The sequence below is a fragment of the Ictidomys tridecemlineatus genome, chromosome 7 (assembly GCF_052094955.1).
Source record: "Ictidomys tridecemlineatus isolate mIctTri1 chromosome 7, mIctTri1.hap1, whole genome shotgun sequence".
NCBI lineage: Eukaryota > Metazoa > Chordata > Mammalia > Rodentia > Sciuridae > Ictidomys > Ictidomys tridecemlineatus.
This window is the reverse complement of record NC_135483.1, coordinates 67,966,480-67,988,452: the sequence shown is the minus strand read 5'-3', so window position 1 is coordinate 67,988,452 and position 21,973 is coordinate 67,966,480. Positions and strand designations below refer to the sequence as shown.

The 21,973-nt window shown below is 35.3% G+C and overlaps 1 protein-coding gene across 21 annotated transcripts in view; it reads right to left on the bottom strand.

Annotated features, from left to right (window-relative positions):
- Positions 1-21,973, bottom strand: part of Cspp1 (centrosome and spindle pole associated protein 1) — a 129,948-nt gene that overhangs the window by 91,697 nt on the left and 16,278 nt on the right. The window lies entirely within an intron of this gene.

Genomic DNA, 21,973 nt, shown 5'->3' with positions numbered 1-21,973 from the left:
TTAGGATGAAGTTTCAAATAAAATTCTGAAGTTAAGCCACCAGTTCTGACTTCACATAATTTTTTATTGTGGTAAAAATTACGTAATATGAAATTTACCATTTTAATAATCTTCAAATCATCAAAAAGAAATAGGATGATAAAAAAAAATGGATGTTGGGGCGGGGTTGTAGCTCAATGGTAGAGTGCTTGCCTATAGCACGCCGTGAAGCACTATGTTCAATCCCCGGCACCAAATAAAAAAATAAACAAGTAAAATAAAGGTATTGAGTCAATCTACAAATAAACATCTTAAAACATCTTAAAAACTAGATGTTAATTTTTGAAAAAAACCTTCATTTTGAGTAGAGTTCCTCTTCATAAAATTCAAAAATTAAATTACATGTTGGGATAATGACAATGGTGATTAATGTACAACTTGTAAATATACTAAAAACCACCTGTTTGTATACTTTATGGTAAACTTTATGATATGTGAATTATATCTCAATAGAGATGTTAAAAAAATCACGTTTTTCAAATAGTGAATAGTAAAATACTATGTTAAGAACCACAGATATAAAATGAGTATACAGATTTTTTTTTATAAGATAAAGAGAGAAAAGAGAGAGAGAATTTTAATATTTATTTTTCAGTTTTCGGTGGGCACAACATCTTTATTTTATTTTTATGTGGTGCTGAAGATCGAACCTAGCGCACCGCGCATGCCAGGCGAGCCCATTACTGCTTGAGCCACATCCCCAGCCCCGAATATTCAGATTTCTAAAGCTTCTACCCCGTATTAGCACTCCTATATAAATATACTATTATAATATTTAAAAATTATCATTTCTTAACATAATAAAAAATTTATAGTACTACAAACACTATAGATGAAATAAATGATTGCAATTTATAAACTCCTACAAAAATCACCATTTTGTGCCTTATTCTCATTATGCAGCTAAATAATCAAGCATGTGTCATATCACTGCTTTATTACATCATTGAAAAACTTGGGTTGGGGAAGGTCAAAGTAGTATAAGCATAAATGGATGTCTATTAAATTTTACTGAATACAAAATTCTACTCCCTACTATAAGCACTCTAGAATTCTCTGAATAAATACTTCTGGCCTGTTTAACTCCTTGGTGATAAGTTTAATAGAGGATTCCATGCTCCCAACTCTTCAAGAATCTAAAGAATCTTATAAGAATCTAAAGCATTTTATATGCTTGTGATTTTATATCATGTTAGCAAAAAACTCTTTCCTCACAAAGGAATCTAAACCTTTTTTAAAATACAGAAGTTAAGCCTGAGGAGAAGACATTTTGAGTCTCACATTCAGAATGGAATATCACGTGACATTAAACTAAGATTCACAAAGGTAAGGCCCATGCTTTACTCAATTGTATAATGCCAGGCACACAATTTGTGCCCAAGAAATGTTTATCAAATCAATGTCTTTTCAATCCATCAGCAGAGGGAGGTAGTACCCTAAAGAAAAACTAATCAAAGAAGAAAATCAAGTCAAGCAAATAACAAAAAAAAACAAATATGGCTGGGAATACAAATCATGTCTCAATAGTAACCCTGAATGTTAATGACTTAAAATCACCAATCAAAAGACATAGGTTAGCAAATTGGATTAAAAAAAAAAAAAAGACCCAACAACTAAAAAGTCTCAGCAAAAGAAACAATCTGTGAGGTGAATAGAGAGCCTACATCTTGGAAACAAAACTTTATCCCCCACACATTAGATAGAGCACTAATCTCTAGGGTATATAAAGAACTCAAAAAGCTAAACATCAAAAAAACAAATAACCCAATCAATAAATGGGCCAAGGACATGAACAGACACTTCTCAGAAGAGGATATTCAATCAATCAACAAATATATGAAAACACGTTCATCATCTCTAACAATTAGAGAAATGCAAATCAAAACTACTCTAAGATACCATCTCACTCCAGTCAGAATGGCAGCTATTATGAAGAAAAACAATAAGTATTGGTGAGGATGTGGGGGAAAAGGTACATTCATACACTGCTGGTGGGACTGCAAATTGGTGCAGCCAATATGGAAAGCAGTAAGGAGATTCCTTGGAAAACTTGGAATGGACCACCATGTGATCCAGCTATCCCTCTCCTGGGTCTATACCCAAAGGACTTAAAAACAGCATACTACAGTGACATAGCCACATCAATGTTTATAGCAGCACGGTTTACAATAGCTAAACTGTGGAACCAACCTAGATGCCCTTCAGTGGATGAATGGATTAAAAAATGTGGCATATATACACAATGGACTATTACTCAGCAATAAAAGAGAATAAAATCACAGCATTGCAGGTAAATAGATGGAGTTAGAGAAGATAATACTAAGTGAGGTTAGCCAATCCCAAAAAAACAAATGGCAAATGTTTTCTCTGATATAAGATGATTGACTCATAGTGGGATAGGGAGAAGGGAGCATGGGAGGAATGGATGAACTCTAGATAGGGCAGAAGGGTGGGAGGGGAAGGGAGAGGACAGGGGATTAGCAATGATGGTGGAATATGATGGACATCATTATCCAAAGTGCATGTATGAAGATATGAATTGGTATGAACACAGTTTATATTCAAACAGAGATATGAAAAATTGTGTTCTATATGTGTAATAAGAATTGTGATGCATTCTGCTGTCATATATTTTAAAAATAAAAGCAATTTAAAAAATCAATGTGTGGGGCTGGGGATGTGGCTCAAGCGGTAGTGCGCTCGCCTGGCATGCGTGCGGCCCAGGTTCGATCCTCAGCACCACATACAAACAAAGATGTTGTGTCTGCCGAAAACTAAAAAATAAATATTAAAATTCTTTCTCTCCTCTCTCTCTCTCTCAAAAAAAAATCAATGTGTAAATGAATATATAAATGAATGCCTTAACAAAAAGTAATGAGAAAAAGGGCAGGGATGGGGAACACACTATTTTCAGCATTTTGTTTCTGCTTTTGGCAGTCTGACTGCAGAGAGAGGAGAAATAATAATTACTAACCAGAGTTAAATATCTAGTTACATAAGGTCATAATGAATATTCTACTGTGTCAAGGAGAGACAGACAATGCTGCAAGGATGTTATATCCCAAAAGGCTCAAGTAATTGCCAGCTTTGTGTAAAGTTATGTGTTGAAGAAATATTTTACCAGTGTTTTTCAATTCTATTTAGTGGGTTTACATGGAAAAAGGAAAAAAATGATTCAGTTTCACTTATAAATTACTGTTCATATTAAGTTTGATTTTATTTATCAAGAATATATGTTTTTTACTATTGATTCAAATGGCATTTATAATAATTGCCTTAGTAGACAAGTAACCATGTGTAATGTTTTTGGAATTATAATTTTATTAGTTTAAGTTTTAGTCAACAGAGAACACTAACTTTTTAATTCTTATTTGTGTCATCTGGTACCAAAGTTTTTACAGCATTGGAGGCAGCTTATAAAAATCAAGAACCATAAGGAACACTTTATAAACATTCTAATTTTTAACTATGAATTAACAATGGCATCTTAATTAACTTAATAAGCTAATATGATGTTTAAAGTCAACTATTTTTCTGCTGTGACTAAAAGATCTGACCAGAACAATTATGGAGGAGGAAAAGTTTATTTGAGGGCTCTTGGTTTCAGAGGTCTGTCCACAAAAACAGACTTTTTTTCCTCAGTGCTCAAGGTGATATAGAACATCACAGTGGCAGAGGGAAGCAGCTCATATCGTGATCAGAGAGCAGAGAGAGAACAATTCTACTCTTCAGTTACACGATATATACCCCATAGCCAAGCCCCCAATGAACCACTTCCTCCAGCCACACCTTACTCACCTCCAGCTACCACTCAGTTAATTCACTGATTCGGTTGAGGTTATAACCTAATCATTTCTCCTCCAAACCTTCTTGCATTGTCTTACATGTGAGCTTTTGGTGGACACCTCACATCCAAACCATAACAGACAATGAATGATGAGACTTACTTATTCAGCTGTTGTCTTTTGATGGTTCTAGTGGCAAGTTAATTATTAGTGTCATTTTAGGGTCATTTTAAGTGATGTCACTTCATCAAGTATACATCAATGACCCTAAGACAGCTAACATTTTGCTTCAGGATTATAATAATTAGAAGCATTTAGTTTCTCCAGCAGTTGTGGGTTAAAAAATATTTTAAAATTAAAGCATATAATTTTTTTAAAGTAATGTATCTTCTAGCATAATATTCATAGTCTTTTTGTTTTGTTTTATGTTGTCATAAACTTTACTTGGATTTCAGGGACTCAAAAACAAAGTTTAGTTCTTATACAATAACCATTTTTGCTGAGTTAATACATAGATACAAGGCCAAACAAACATGAATATTTTTTTTAAGTTTCTTCTAAATGATAAGATAGGGTTACATGGTTCTATCAAATGGTAGACCAAAGACATGATAAAGAGTAATATAGAATTTGGGCTGGGGTTGTGGCTCAGCGGTAGAGCACTCACCTAGCACGTGCAAGGCCCTAGGTTCCATCCTCAGCACCACATAAAAATAAAGATATTGTGCCCATCTACAACTAGAATTTGTACACCTCTGTACCTTCAGTATCACAAGATTTAAACATTCACCTGTTGAATTTAGACCTGGATATACTATTTAGAATGCTGAATTTTGTTGGAATACACTACAGTAATTAAGAAAACACAACTTTTAAAATCATACAATTGTATTTTTACATTGATATCCAATATAAGTAAATACATTTAGTCATAGTCTCTTTAATACATCCTTTCTTTCAAAATAAAAACATTTTATTTCTATGGTCTATATGACATTAGCAATCAACCATATAATAATTATTATGGTAATAATTGGTTTTTATTTATTTGTTTGTTTATTTTTATGGACTCTTTTTTTTGGCTGATGGACCTTTACTTATTTATTTATTTATTGTTATTATCTTAGTTTTAATCCTTCATGGTAAAATATACTTATATTTATGAATAAATTTTCTTTCTTATTCTCCTTTTCACTATTTTTTAAATCTTAACTTTTAATTTGTTATATATGACAACAGGATGCATTATAATTCATATTACACATATAGAGTAATATTTATAATAAGCATTCTATAAAACAAATCACCACAGAACATTGACCCTTTTTTTCATAGTTATATTCCATGATTATACTATCAAAAAATACTATGTAAAAATAATCAGAAGACAAATTTTAGGAAATAATAATAGGCCTCTACATGATTTATACAGATGTGACTAATGGAGAAAAACATGAACTCTCACATCATATTACTTACAAGAACCCATCCAACTCATACAAAATGAACCAAAACAAAGTATGTTTGCGATTTCATTATGGATATGCTAAAAGTGATAATTAAAAGTACAACTAAAAATTAGTGAAAACATTAATAACTTGCTTTATTTTATAAAATCTTTACATTAACAGTAATTTTTACCTTAACCTAAATTTTAGAGGTACATAAATTTTGGTGCTGCTTTATTTTCTGATATTACTTTTAAATTACAACAATATGATTTTTTTTCTTCCTGATAATTCTTTCTTTCACAGATTTCCAGTAATTACAGTGAACATGATTTTTTTTTTAAATATACCATATAATTCCTAGAATAAAACTCCTTATCTTACTTTGGTACTTTATAATCTTTTTGTTTTTCAGAATTACAAAATAGCAGCTCAGGACATGAAAAATATATCTAGTGAACTGTGGAGCCTGAAATACTTATTAGTGGCATTTTGATTCAAGAGAAATATCATCTAGAAATGTCCCAACCTAAAAAACACCTAGGAACTTAAGATACAGAAGATGGGATTTCTGCAGTACCAAAACTTAGAGGTAAGGAAGCTGAAAAGGACCTAGAAAAAAAGGCAACAGAAGTAGATGGAGAGTCCCTACGACAACCCCAAGGTTCAGTGACTGGCAAACAGGATGCAGAAGTCACTATACTCACTGTAAATATACAAAGAAAAATTATCAAAGGGAAAAAGTGCACAGGGAAAAGTCCAGAAGAAACTAGGTACAAACTTCCTAAAGTTCTTCCTCAGTAGTCACATAGGACACACTTAACACCTTCAGCCACAAGTTGTGACATAAAGTTTTTGCCTACCATAAAAGTTCATTAGGGAATCACTTTTACTGGATTGATCACATAAGCATCCTCTTGTCAACAATGTGCCAAGACTCCAAACTCCCCAGGGGAAAAAATGGGTGTTCAGCACAAACCATATGGTTTGTACAAACAATTTTGGACACAATACACCATTCTTATCATTTAAGTAATGATTTATATTAGTGCAGGTAATTGTTTACTAGCTAAGTTCCAAGCTCATGCCAACTTTGTAAGCAGGTCTTTGTAAGGATAGGCAGTTCCACATGTACAATATTAACAGTTTTCTTCAAGAACTAGCAAAGATAGAACCACCTCCAGAAAAACACTCCTGAAAGTCAAGAGAAGAAAGTATTTCAAGTAAATGACTAGAAGCTAAATGAAGGGAATAATGAAAAAGGTGAAATTTGAGCATTTGAACATTTAATGTAGCTATGTTAGGAGCTATTATTTGAACTTTGTGGGTAAGCAACATAAAAGAAAGCCTGAGTGAAGAAAGTTGAAGTGAGAGGAAGTGGACATAGTAAAGACAGACAATCCTGTTGACAAGTTTTGTGATAAAGGAGAACCAAAAAATTAGCAGTAGCCTGAGGAACATAAAGGATTTTCATTTTTTATAAAACAAGTATAATAATGGTTGTATTCTGATATAAAAGATCCTACTAGTAGAGAGGAAAAAATTTGTATGATTCAGATGAGAGGGCAAACTAATGAAGTGAAATTTTAAGTACAAAGGACTATCATACAAGTGGAAGAAATGATCTAAGGCATAAATACAACTCACCAATGTAACAAAAGGCAAAGTAGAATATATAGGGGAAAAGATCATTTTTTAAATTCTAAAAAAAAATAGAAATAATAATCTAAAGGCGTCTATTTTACAATGAAATATAAAGCAAGACCATTGGAGAGGGTATATGCTAGAAATGAAGAGACACCAAATAAATAAATAAACAAACAAACTAGGACAGAGGGGTAGTACATGCATTAGGAAAATGGAGTAGAATTACCCAACAGTATTAGGTCCTACTTGAAGTTGGCAGTCACTGCTTTAACTTAAGAGTTATATAACTGTGTTTTCTCCACCAAAATTCAGCTATACCAAAGCTGGTTAACATGAGCTGCCTCATATTAAATAGGATTTAATTAGAGGGTATCTTTCCAAGTAAATAAGAGAAAAAAGACACAAGAAACTTGAAGTGTGAAAAGGAGTAAATATTGGACCTATTCAGGCTGCATAAAAAAGGAAATGATGAGAGGGTAGGATGCCATTGAAAGGGGTAGAATGAAAGAACTGTAGATCCTGGTAGGATCAATTATTTAGAATCAAATACATGTTTAAAGCAAGAGAGAATGAGTCAGAAAAGTAGGAAGTGGTCATCAAAGAGTGAGATACACGCAACTCTAATTTAGTAATATAGAATAGGGCTAGAATAGAACCACTGGCATGGATAGGTGGCTGAGGAAGACAGAGGACAGTATAATGAAAAGTCAAAAAAGTAAAGAAGTATTAAAATCTTTAAGGAATTAAGGAGTGCTTAAAATCATTCAATTTTTTAAATGAGTAAACGACTTGGAAAGGCATTTTGCAGAAGAGAAAAAGACTTTGGAAACTAAATTAACTGCAATAAGAAAATAGTGGATGCAAGAGTCTGGCACTGTGAATTTCAAACTATTGGATTATAGGGCGAAGGAAAGGCATGACAGCCTGGAAGTCACAAAGAGGAATAAGCATGACATCTTCTCTCTAGGTATAAGTAAGATCTAGCACAGCACCTGACACTTAGTAAGCACTTAATATGTTAGTTGATAGTAATAGCAAGAAAAACACTAGCAGCAGGAGAAACAACAGTAGAAACATTAGAAACATGAGTTTTAATAATATTTTTATTGTCTTGTCACATTTTAGGATCCTTAAATTATTTTGCTGGCTTCTTTTGTCACAGGTACAGGTACTAGTAAATCTAAATTTTCTGTTACATCACAAAATATCTATTCATTGTGAGAGCTTCCCATGTTTTAGTCAGATTTTTGCTGCAATGACCAAAAGACCTGACAAGAAGAATTTTAGAGGAAAAGTTTATTTGCGGATCATAATTTCAGAGGCCTCAGTGCACAGACAGCGAACGAACTCCATTGTTCTGTGCCTGAGGTAAGGCAGAACATCATGGTAGAAGGGTATGGTAGAGGAAAGCAGCTGGGGACATGACATCAGGAAGCAGAGAGAGTGCTCCACTCAACAAGGACAAAATATAACCCCAAAGGCACAGCCCCAGTAATCCACCTCCTCCAGCCACACCCTACCAGCCTACAGTTACCACCCAGTTAATACATTCAAGTGAATCAACATACTAATTAGAGATGAGACTCTCATAACCCAATCATCTTACCTCTGAACTTTCATGCATTAGCTCACACAAGAGTTTTGGGGGAACACTTAATAACTAAACCATAACACATAGTGAAAAGCAAAGAAAATTGCCTCCTAAAAGTCTAATTTTAAAACTGACAAATACACAGCAAAGAGTACAAATTACATATAGTATTCAATGAGTTTCCATACACTCAGGTAACAATCCAGATGGAGATTTCTAGTATCTCAGAATGTACATTTATACTTCTTCTCCATCAATATCCCCTCCAGGATTAAAAAGTATTCAGACTTCTATCAATGCTATTCCTATTCTTGAACCTCAAAAATAATAATAGTTTATACTCACATCTTGCTTCTTTCATTCAATAGGTCTGAGATTCACCCACACAGTTGGGTAGAGCAAGGCTCATCTTTTGAATTTCTATGTAGTATTCCACTGTATGAATACATCATGATTTTTACCTATCCTACTATGAACAGTTATGAGTTATTTCCTTCTGTAGGGGGCAAAGGTATACCATTATGAACAAGCTCTATTGATATTTTTGTACTTGTCTTTTGGTGGGCACACTATGGAGTAGAACAGTTAAACCACTGGATAATTTCATAGGGTTTTGTAGATATTGCCAGTTTTTCAAAGTTATACTTTTATACATTTCCAGCAATCAATGATCCTCAGTTCATTATCATTCCTGATCTACGTATCAGAAGTCCTTTAAATCTAAGACATTCTACTCATGTGCAATGGAGTCTTCACTGTAGCTTTAATCAACAATTTCCTAATAATAATGATGATGAGCACCTTTTTGAAATTCATGTGAATCTCCATAGCTACAAAATGCCTATTGAAGTCTTTTGCCCAAATTTTAAATGAAACTTCTTCCTATTGACCTATTAAAGTTACACACACTGACACACCCACATCATTCATAAAAACTGCAAATATATTTTACTGTACCATGGCTGCCTTTTCACATTCTTAAATGTCTTTGAGTAAGCAGTTCTTAATTTTAATGAAGACTATTTAACTAAACTTTTTCTTTGTGGGTAGCACTTTGAAATCTTACAAATACCCTACCAGCTTACAAGGCCCTAAGACATTTTTCTATGTTTTCTCAAAGAGCTATTTAGTGTTAGGTTCAGATTTAGGTCAATGATCTCTCTTGAATAACAATGCATGTAATATGAGGTACAAGTTGATTTTTATTTTGTTTTTTTTTTTGTTATTTGTTGGTCATCTCATTAATCCAGCATCATTTATTGAAAAGACCATCCTTTCCCACTGAATTGCAGAGGCACCTATATCATATATCAGATAACTGTATATAAATGAATCTGTTTCTGAGCTGGGCACAGTGGCGCATGCCTGTAATCCCAGCTGCTTCAGACGGAGCTCAGGAGGATCAAGGTCAGCCTTAGCAAAGGTAAGGCTCTCAGCAACTCAGTGAGACTCTGTCTCTAAATAAAATACAAAATAGGGCTGGGAATGTGGCTCAGTTGTCAAGTGCCTGAGTTCAATCCCTGGTACCCCCCACAAAAAAAAAAAAAAGAATGTTTCTGTGCCCTTTATTCTATTTCAATGGTCTACATTGCAAACATTATGCCCAAATTATCTCAACTACTATCATTTTATACAAATATTGACATCTAACTCTAAGTCCTCCAACTTTGTTTCTTTTCTGCATAACTGTCGGGGCTTTACAGGTGTTTTTTTATTCCCTTATAAATCAGCTTAACCAAGAAGCCTATTGGTACTCATTGGATCTACAGAAATATGAGGGAAACTGGCAATCAATCTTAGTCTTAAGACACTGAACCTTAAAATCCATGAAAATGATCTCTCTCCACTTATTCAAGCTTCTTAAAATATTCTCAGCAAAGTTTCATACAGTCCTAATTTTGTTAGATTTATTCCAAAGTATTTGGTATTTCCAATATAATTATAAATATATTCAATTTTTTTCTTTCATCTTCTCTCATTACTTTGTACATCTTTAAAAACAAGAGGTTTATTAATGATGGAAACTAGAAGTATAAATGTGAACGTGTGTGTATGTGTGTGTGTAGATGGATATCAAACCCAGGGCCGCATGCATGCAAGACCACTAGACCACATTCCCAGCCCTCAATTTCATTTTCTAATTGTTTGTTGCTATCATCTAGAAATACAAATTAATTTGTATAGCCTAATATCTAGTAACCTTATAAAACTGACTACTAATTCTAATGGTTTGTAAATTCTTTTAGATTTTCTACCTAAACAATCATCTGTAAACAATGATACTACTTTTCTAAATGTTATACTTTTTTCTTGCCTTATTATACTGATTAGAACTTCTGGTAAAATATTTGAAAATATCATTGATAGATAACTGCATTGTTCCTAAACTCATTGTTCCTAAACTTTCCTTAAAAGAAATCAATATTTTACCATTATGATATTAAAACATAGGGGCTTCTGAGCTATACTTTATCAGATGAAGGAACTTAGTACTGAATTTTATCAGATGGTTTTCCTGCATTTATCAATAATTACATGATTTTTGCCTTTATTTTGATAAGGTGAAAAATTATACAGATTTGAATTTCAAATATTAAATGAATCCTGTATTCCTGAATAAAGTTCATTTGAACAACATGCACAGTTCTTCTTGCTTTGGATGGTACTAAAGGACTATAAAACTCTCCAAGCAAACTGAAATTGTATAGCAATGGGAAAACTACAATTTTTCTGTGACTTTCACAAATGTTCATCAAAACATTAAGAAGTCTTACCATCAGTTGTAAATGTTTACAGTAATTTAATTTTAAAACAGTAAAACTAATCAGGCACAGTGATGCACACCTGTAATCCCAATGACCTGGAAGGCTGAGGCAGGAAGATCACAAGTTTGAAGCCTGCCTCATCAACTTAGCAAGACCCTGTCTCAAAATAAAAAATAAAAGGGACTGAGCATGTAGTTTAGTGGTTAAAGTGCCCTTAGTTTCAATCCCCAGTACCAAAAAAATAAGATTAAAAAATTAAAATAGCAAAGCTAATAATGATTAGTTCACTGAAATTTAAAATATTAGAAACATTGAAAATAAAAATTCTTTCTTTGTTAAAGAAAAACTTAACAAAAGAGTAATTTGAACATTGGTTGCCATCTCATTATGTAGCTTCCAAAACGCTATACTCATCTTTTCCATGTTTTGGCAGCCCTGACACTGACAGATTTCCAATTCAAAAACATAGAATGTCTCTCCATTTACTTGGACATTCTTTAATTTCTCTCAGCCATGTTTTGTAGTTTTCTATGTATAATCCTGTACTTTTTCATTAATTTCATACTACTATGAGTGGGGTTGTTTACTTGATATTATTTTCAGAGTATCCACTGTTAACATAAAAATACAATATATTTTTATACATTGATTTCATTTCCTCTAAATCAGCTAAAGTCATTTATCAGTTCTAATAATTTTTGTGGCTTAAGATTTTTAACAAACATATTCAAATAAAGCTAGTTTTATTACTTCTTTCTAATCTTGTTGCCTTTTTTTTTCCTTCCCTCATTACTCTGGCTAGAACTTTCAGTATGATGTTGAATAGAAGTGGTGAAAGCAGATATTCTTGTCTTGTTCCTGATTTTAGGAGGAAAGCATATAGTCATAAAACATTATGATGATGTTGGCAATAAGTATGTACAGATTTCTTATTTGGGGATAAAGACCTCTTCTATTCCTAGTTTCTTGATCTCTTTTATCCTGAATGAGTACTGGGTTTTGTCTAATGATTTTCCTAGATCTACTGGGATGTTCATGTTCTTAACTCTATTAACTGGGTACATTACATTAATTTTAAGATGTTAAAACTAAACTTGCATTCCTGGGGTAAATCTCTTGACTTTAATTAATAATTATTTTATACACTGCTAGATTCAAATTGCTAATATTTTGTTGAAGATTCTGGCATCTATATTTATGAGGAGTATTGGTCTGTAGTATCTTTGTTATTTATGGTGGGTCTCTTGCACCTCTCCTAATAGTTTATATGAGGTAAGTCATAGTAAGCCACTAGAAAGTTTATAATAAAGAGATGGCACAGATGGGGCCAGTCATGTCAAAAATACTAACCTTGTGATTAAAAGGTTGGTCCCTGAGCCATGTGACACAAGCCATACCTAAGAAGAGTAAGTGGATTGGAGACTGAGCCAACTGACAATGATTCAACCAGGCCTACACAATTAAACCCCAACAAGTACTCTGGACAATGAAACTCAGGTTAGCCTAGCTGGAAATACACTGATAGATCAGGAGGGTGAGGTACCTCTAGGCCAACAGATAATTCACATTTATAACCTCTCACATCTTGCTCTATGTGCCTCTCCCTTTGGATGGTTCTGATTTGATACTTTGGGTTAAATATGATCCTAAGTACAGCATTTTCTGAATTCTGTGAGTCATTCTAGTATATTATTGAAACTAAAGGGATAGTGAGTACCCCCACATTTCTAACCAGCTAGCAATAACTGGGTGACCTAGTGATCCCTGAACTTGCAGCTGGCATCAAAAGTAAGGGTAGTCTCAGAGAGGACTATGTCCTTAACCTGTAAAATTTTGGTCCAACTCAGATAGCTAGTATATAAACTTACTGTAATTCTATCTCAACTTCTCTTATAGGAGGTAAAATGGTGGAAATAAGCCATATGGATAGCATTATCCCTGTATTTCAGTGTCTGACAGAAATAAATTTATAAAAATCATCAAAATGTTATGTTTCATGAGAGTTGTATACTATAAGCTATAGATATTATTTCATTAGCTAAAATGAATATTTAAAATTGTTTTTAAATATGTATATATTTCTGATTGCTATTATGCTCAATTATTCACTCTATTATGATGTCAGAGAGCAATTACCAAACTGAACTACATTAGACCCGTTTTTTTTTTTTAATGATTCCTAGATGAAAGCATTTAAGGAAAACTATGAATTGCCAAATTACATTTTTCCCAAAGTCAAAACCTATGTATTTGGCCTAATGTTAAGATAACAATTATTCAGGCAAGACGTTAGTGACAGAATGCTTATAAAATTATAAAATCAAATTTCCCAGCAACTCAGAAAGCTGAGGTGGGCAGACTGCTTGAGCCTGAGTTTGAAACCAGCCTGGGCAACATAGCAAAAATCCTGTCTGGAAAAAAAAAAATCAAATACTATCTTATTATTTAATAAGATTCAATTTGAGTCAAAAATAATTACTATTTCAAATGACAATTCTTAAAAAAGCATATCATGAAAATCAAATTCTACAAGGCCGGCCAGGTGGGGTGGCGCAACGCCTGTAATCCCAGCGGCTTGGGAGGCAGGCAATTGAGAGCTCAAAGCTAACCTCAGCAATTCAGCAAGGTGCTAAGCAACTCAGTGAGACCCTGTCTCTAATAATTAAATACAAAACAGGGCTGGAGATGTGGCTCAGTGGTCCTGTGCCCCTGAGTTCAATCCCTGGTACCAAAAAAAAAAAAAAAAAGAAAAAAAGAAAAAGAAAACAAATAACAAATTCTACAAGGCCAAGAGAACTGACTTTATATTTGCAATGAAGATGTTAATTCATTCAAAACCTCTTTTCTGCTGACTATAATGGCACAAACTTGTAATCCCAGCTAGTCAGGAGGCTGAGACAGGATGATTTCAAGTTCAAAGACAGACAGGGAAAATGAGTGAGGCCTTGTCTCAAAATATAAAATAAAAAAACTGGGAATGGCCAGGCGCACACGCCTATAATCAAAGCCACTCAGGAGGCTGAGGCAGGAGGATCACAAGTTCAAAGCCAACCTCAGAAAAAGTGAGGCGGTAAGCAACTCAGTGAGACACTGTCTCTGAAGAAAATACAAAATAAGGCTAGAGAAAATAAAATGTGGTTCAGTGGTAGAGTGCCCCTGAGTTCAATCCACAGTTACCACTACCACCACCCAAAAAAAACAGGCTGGGATGTAAAGAATCCTGCATTCCAAAAAAAGAAGAGTGAGAGAATGGCAGTGGGGTTAGAGAGAAGTTAACTTATTTGAGATTTAGACATTAGAATCAACTAGCTTGTATATTTTCTTGATGAAGAAGACAGAGAAAGAGGATTTAAGGATGACTAAGCAGACAGTTTGCTGAAATGGAGAATAACAGAAAGTTGAACAAGAGATGTAAGTTAATTTTATACCTATTGATTTTGAGCCCAGGACATCTCACTGGAGATGTCCAGTAGGAAATTAAATATATATTTCTATCTCAAATTCATAATAGAAACTGGAATGGGATACAGACTTAGAAGTCATGAGCACACTAATGGTAAATAAAGTGCTGTGAATGGATATAGTCACTTGAGCACTGTATGAAGTATGACAAGTGACTAGGTCAGACCCTAAGCAATACCAATTAAAGAATAGGCAGATGGGCTGGGGTTGTGGCTCAGCGGGAGAGTGCTCATCTTGCACATGCGAGACCCTGGGTTCGAGCCTCAGCACCACATAAAAATAAATAAGTGAAATAAAGGTATTGTGTCCAACTACAACAAAAAAAATAAATATAAAAAAATAGGCACAGGTCATTCAAATTATACATTAAACTCACCATATTTGTGAATGTAATGTTCAAAGATTAGTTTTGAAATTCCTCAGATAAATCTCAAAAACCAAAAACTACCTTTAAAAAGATGTAAAAAAGAAAGGAAATTTATATTATGGTTCATTTATGTGTTGGTTCTCTTTTCACATGTATTCAATTACTGCCCATATAACCTTTTAAGATATATCAATTAGTAAAATAAGGAAATAAATAGCTCATGCCAGGTCCCAAAGACACAATGGCCCAATTAAAACCAAGCTGGAACCTGAGAATTTCAAAGTGATTCTATATGACCTTTGTGACCCAAGTACTTGAAAGAACAGTCTATTAAATTTTTCTAAAAATTATCTCTTATAATAATCAAATTCAGAGTTCATAAAAGTTTAGGACCAGAAGATAATCCAATTTATTTTATAGTTAAATTGAGGGACTTAGAGATTAAAGGATTTCACCAAAATATAATACTTTAATTTACTAAATCTGTTTATTAGCTAATAATTTCTAAGATTCAAAACTGAATTATCTATATAACAGATCCTAAAAATAGGGCTTTCATTTTGATCTGTTATTCTGGTAGAGAGACAGCATCCTTTTATCAGCATCCTTTTTATCCAGTTGCATACAAAGGCCAAGCAGCTATATTTTTGAAGAATATCTAAGGTCATGAAAAATAGTGCATGTAAGATAAATGCTTTTGCCAGGTACAGTTGAGAGCCACAGCCAAAGGGGCCCCAGCAAACTTCCAGCTGCCGGCTGATGATCCAGCTGCCAGCAAACTTCCAGTTGCCGGCTGATGATTGGCTCACAGTGGCCCCAGCAACATCTAGCTGATTGGCTCCTCTGCGGTGATGTTCATTGGGCTGTTTCCCTGCCCTTCAGACTGCCAGCTGATGATTGGCTCACAGCGGCCCCAGCAACATCTAGCTGATTGGCTCCTCCACGGAGCTGCTCATTGGGTGACTTCTTTGGCTCTGCCCACGCAACCCAGCCAATCAGCCTCAAGAGGAGGAGGATTGTGGGAGGTTGAGAGGCTGGTGTGGGGGAGAGAGGCTTGTGGAAGCCGGTGGTGGCAGTTGGGCTCTGAGGGTTTTTCCCTGGAGCTGTTTTGTTTGGCGTTTGTAGTTCTAAAAATAAAGTTAGTTTCTTTTTGACAAGTGGCTCCTGATTTGTGCCAAGCCAGACTTCGGCATTTGGTGGCTCGCACGGGGAGCAACTGAGGGTAAGTAAACTGCTCGCCCCTGAGGGCAGGGCGAGAGAATGGGTAGCCATTTTAAGTGTCCTCTTTTGTTTTGCTTCGTTTTTGTTTTAACTTTCCTGTCCCTGGAGATGAGTAAGAGGGAAGAAAAACCACTCACATCTGAGGAAAAACTATTTGCGTCTGAGGAACAGATAGGGAGAAAGGACGGATGCATATGTCAGGAGGATAGAAAGGCTGTTATAATGATTTTGTGTGGTTCCCTTTTTATTGGATTCTGTCTCGGTTTGGTTTGGTGTTATCTTGCTGGGTTGTATTATAGTAGAAATACGGGATCAGCAATTAGTAAAAAACAAACCGAAAGACTGTTAAGTAAATTGTTAGAGGAAGGAGGCTTCCCAGTAAAATCAAGAGCAGTCAGGGCATACGTTGATATAATACAAAAATATAGCCCATGGCTTTTTAAGGAGGAGCTGTTAGATATATCACAATGGAACCATCATGGTGAAGATTTAAAAAGAATAGAAAAGAACAACCCAGGGACTCTGCCAGTTGGCACATTGCCATTGTGGACAAACGTATCTGGTTTGCTTAGTCCAAAGCCTTCAGTTCAGACAGAGGTAGAGGAAGAAGAAGACATATTGATTCAAGTAGAAGAGGAAGTCTCTCAAGTTAGTCAGAAAGAGGAAAAGATTCAAGTAAAAGAGAAGGTCTTTCGAGATAGTGAGACAGAGGAAGGAAGTTTAGAGCAGAAAAATCTATCGGGAAAAGTTAAAACAGGAGACTGCTAATAAGACCCTTTTATTAGAGAGCGTAAGTGTCCAACCAACAGCACCGCCTCTACAGGAGACTGCTACTAACAGCATTCTATCACCAGAGGGCGTAAGTGTTCAACCAACAGCGCCACCTCTACAGGAGACTGCTACTAACAGCACTCTATCACCAGAGGGCATAAGTGTCCAATCAACAGCACCACCTCCATATGCTAAGAGACTCCCAACCCCCGCAGTTGATAGTTGGGATCCTGAGACAGGATCTCAAGTATGCCCTGTATTTGAGGTAGGAGGGCAGTGAACTTACCAGGGTTTAAATTTCAAATCAGTGAAGGAGCTAAAAGAGGCTGTAACAACCTATGGTCCTCAAGCACCCTTCACTGTAAGCTTGGTCGAATCCATTACCAACTTAAGCATGACGCCAGCAGATTGGGCTAGTATGTGTAAAGCTGTGCTAAATGGAGGACAATACCTGTTATGGAAGGTTGCCAATGAGGAATTTTGCAAGGAGACGGCTAGTCGAAATGCAGCAGCTGGTTATCCTCAGAGAAATCTAGATATGTTGTTAGGAAAGGGACCTTATGAGGATCGGCAGCAACAAAATGCATATGATCCTGGTGTATATTCACAAATTGCTATAGATGCAGTCAGGGCATGGAAGACTTTACAAGAACATGGAGGTTTACAAGGTCAATTATCTAAGATAATACAAGGAGCTAATGAACCTTACGCTGAATTTGTAGATAGGCTTATTCAAACAGCTACCAGAGTTTTTGGGAATACAGAACAAGCAATGCCATTAATAAAACAACTGGCTTATGACCAAGCGAATCGTTGGTGTAGAGATATCATTAGACCATGGAAACAGGAAGATTTAAACACATATATTAAATTATGTAGAGACATTAATGAACAAGGGCAAATTGTGGCAGCTGCAGTAAAACAAGCTTTAGATGCCAGAGACATTAATGAACAAGGGCAAATTGTGGCAGCTGCAGTAAAACAGGCTTTAGATGCCAGAGACATTAATGAACAAGGGCAAATTGTGGCAGCTGCAGTAAAACAGGTTTTAGATGCCAGAGACATTAATGAACAAGGGCAAATTGTGGCAGCTGCAGTAAAACAAGCTTTAGATGCCAGGCCAAGAACATGCTACAATTGTCAACAAACAGGACATTTTAAAAGGAATTGCCCCATAGGAGGAGGGTTTAACAAAACTAGGTATCAAACAAGTAGAATACCGGGTATTTGCCCACGATGCCGTAGAGGGAGACATTGGGCTAATGAATGACGTTCTCAAACCACCATAGAGGGTACTCCATTATATTGGGCTAATGAATACCGTCCTCAAACCACCATAGAGGGTACTCCATTATCAAAAAACGAACAAGGACAAGGTGTTTATCCACAATATCGTGGAAAAAGGCATCGGGCTCCGTTGCCAAAAAATGGACAGGGGGCCCCAATGCTCCGGGGCCCCAAACCACAAATATACGGAGCACTGGAGGAACCCAGCAACCCCAGCAACCCCATCAGGGTAGTGCCCAGCACATCAGATCCCTCATCAGACAAACCAGAGGGAGCGCAGGGTTGGACATCTGCGCCTCCACCAAATCAGTACTAACTCCAGAGATGGGAGTTCAAATCATTCCCACAGGGGTAAAAGGACCTCTTCCCAAAGGAACAGTAGGCTTATTATTGGGACGCAGCTCTTCTACTCTAAAAGGACTTTTGATAAGTCCTGGGGTAATTGATTCCAATTATGAAGGTGAAATAAAAATTATAGCCAGTTCTCCAAAGGGTATATCAGTAATTTCACCAGGAGATAGAATAGCACAGTTACTAATAATACCAAGCCTACATGATAAATTTTCCAATCATGCTGTAGAAAGAGGTTCCAAGGGATTAGGCTCCACAGGTGTAGATTGGGCTATGCTTTCTTTAAATTTAGATTCTCGCCCCATGCTAAAACTAAATATTCAAGGACATGAATTTAATGGGCTACTGGATACAGGTGCAGACCTTAGCATCATCTCTCGTCAAGAATGGCCAAAACATTGGCCATTACAACAAGCCACTCAATCGCTTCGAGGCCTAGGAGTGGCGACTAATCCCGATAGAAGTGCAATGCTATTAGATTGGAAGGATCCTGAAGGATGTGAAGGAACTATACAGCCATATGTATTGGATCATCTTCCCGTAAATTTATGGGGACGAGATGTCTTAGATCAATTAGGTTTGACATTAACAAATAATATCAATCAAAATGCACCCACTATTATGGCTAGACAAGGTTTTAGGAAAGGAAAAAGATTAGAAAGACAAGAACAATGTATAGCAGCACCAATACAAATAGATCAAGGAACAGACAGACATGGGTTGGATTTTCACAAAGGGCCACTGAGACAATAAAAATTACATGGAAATCAGAAAGACCAGTATGGGTTCCTCAGTGGCCCTTGACTAAAGAAAAGACACAAGTAGCCCATGATCTGGTCAAACAACAATTAGCGGAAGGACATATACAACCTTCTGTATCTCCCCATAATACTCCCATTTTTGTCATCAAAAAGAAATCTGGTAAATGGAGATTACTGCAAGATTTAAGAGCCATTAACAATGAAATGGTCATTATGGGACCTGCTCAATCGGGGATTCCTCAATTGTCTGCTTTGCCAAAAACTTGGTATGTTTTAGTTATAGATATTAAAGATTGCTTTTTTTCAATTCCAATTCATCCTGAGGATAGTCCACGTTTTGCATTTACTATCCCTGCACTAAATCATGAAGGTCCTGATCAGAGATATGAATGGAAAGTACTCCCTCAAGGGATGGCTAACAGCCCAACTATGTGTCAAATTTATGTTAACAAAGTAATCCAGCCACTTAGAAATCAAAATCCTGAACTACAAATATTTCATTATATGGATGATGTATTATTAGCACACAAAGCTAAAAACACATTGCTAGAATGTTATGCCACACTTACAAACTTATTAAAAAATTATAATCTAGAGATAGCAATAGATAAAGTACAATTAAATTTTCCAATTAATTATTTAGGAGTTCTATTATCCTCAACCATGGTCCATCCACCAAAAATTCAAATACGAGTAGATCAACTCAAATCACTTAATGACTTTCAAAAGTTATTAGGAGACATAAATTGGATAAGGCCTTATCTAGGTATTCCAACAGGAGAATTGGGACCTTTATTTGATATCCTAAAAGGTCCATCAGATCCAAATTCACCCCAAATGTTAACGCCTGAAGCAAGAAAGGCATTAAAAATCATTGAAACATATATGGAAAATATGCATTTGGATAGAATTGATATAAGTTTGCCTTTATTATTTATTGTACTACCAACAAAAAATATTCCTACAGGAGTATTTTGGCAAGAAGGTCCATTATTATGGATACATTTATCTTATTCTCCTAACACTATTCTTACTAGGTATCCTGAGGCTGTAGGACAATTAATACTCAAAGGAATAAAAACAGCAAAGGCAGTGTTTGGAATTTCTCCCCATAAAATTATTACTCCATATACTATGAATCAAATTGATGAATTAGCTAATGAGTTAAATACTTGGGCAATAATAATGTGCAAATCTAATGTTTCATTTGATAACCACTTACCATCTAATCCTTTATTGTCTTTTTGGTCATTGCATCCTGTAATTTTTCCAAAAATGACAAGAAAAACACCTATCATGAATGCTCCAAATATATTCACTGATGGGTCAAAAAATGGTACAGCAGCAATAGTTACACCTGATCAAACTTTTACATTTTTAGTACCCAAACAATCAGCTCAAAAGGTAGAGCTTAATGCAGTATTACAAACTTTTGTGATGTTTAAAGATTCTGTATTTAATTTATTTTCTGATAGCCAGTATATAGTTAATGCTATAGTATCCCTTGAAGATGCTGGTAGGATTTCCCCTTCTTCTACTGTTTTCTCTTTGTTTTCCACTATACAAAGTTTAATCTGGGACAGAAAAGATCCATTCTTTATAGGACATATCAGGGCACATACAGGATTGCCTGGAGCCCTTAGTTTGGGCAATGATTTAGCAGATAAAACTACACGTGACATACATATTTTCTCTATACTAGAAGAAGCTATAAATTTTCATGAAAGATTCCATGTCAATGCTAATACTTTACAAAAGCGTTTTAAAATAACTAAGGAACAAGCTAGACAAATAATAAAACAATGTCAAAATTGTGTGACCTTTTTACCACAAGTTAATCTTGGAGTCAATCCTAGAGGATTGATGCCTAACCATATTTGGCAGATGGACGTCACACACTTGCCAGAATTTGGAAAATTAAAATATTTGCATGTTACAGTTGATACTTCTTCTGGATTTTTGATGGGCTCCCTTCATGCCGGCGAAAAAACTAAAGATGTTATAGCTCATTGCTTACAAAATTTTGCCACTGTGGGCATTCCAAAACAGTTAAAAACAGATAATGCCCCTGGTTATACGTCTACTTCTTTTAAACAATTTTGCTCATCATTTGGCATTACTCATATAACAGGAATCCCATACAATCCACAGGGACAAGGCATAGTTGAAAGAGCTCATCAAACTATTAAAATGTACTTATTAAAGCAAAAAGACGGAATTGGGAAGGGGTATATATTCCCCAAAGATAAACTTAAAATAACTCTTTTTACTCTAAACTTTTTAAATTTGGATTCATCAGGACTTAGTGCTGCAGAAAGGCATATGTGTCCAAAAAATGTACATAAGCCCAAGGTACTTTGGAAAGATATTCTAACAGGACAATGGAAAGGTCCTGACCCAGTAATTGTCTGGAATCGGGGGTCTGTTTGTGTGTTTCCACAGGAAGAACAGCAGCCGATTTGGATTCCAGAGAGATTA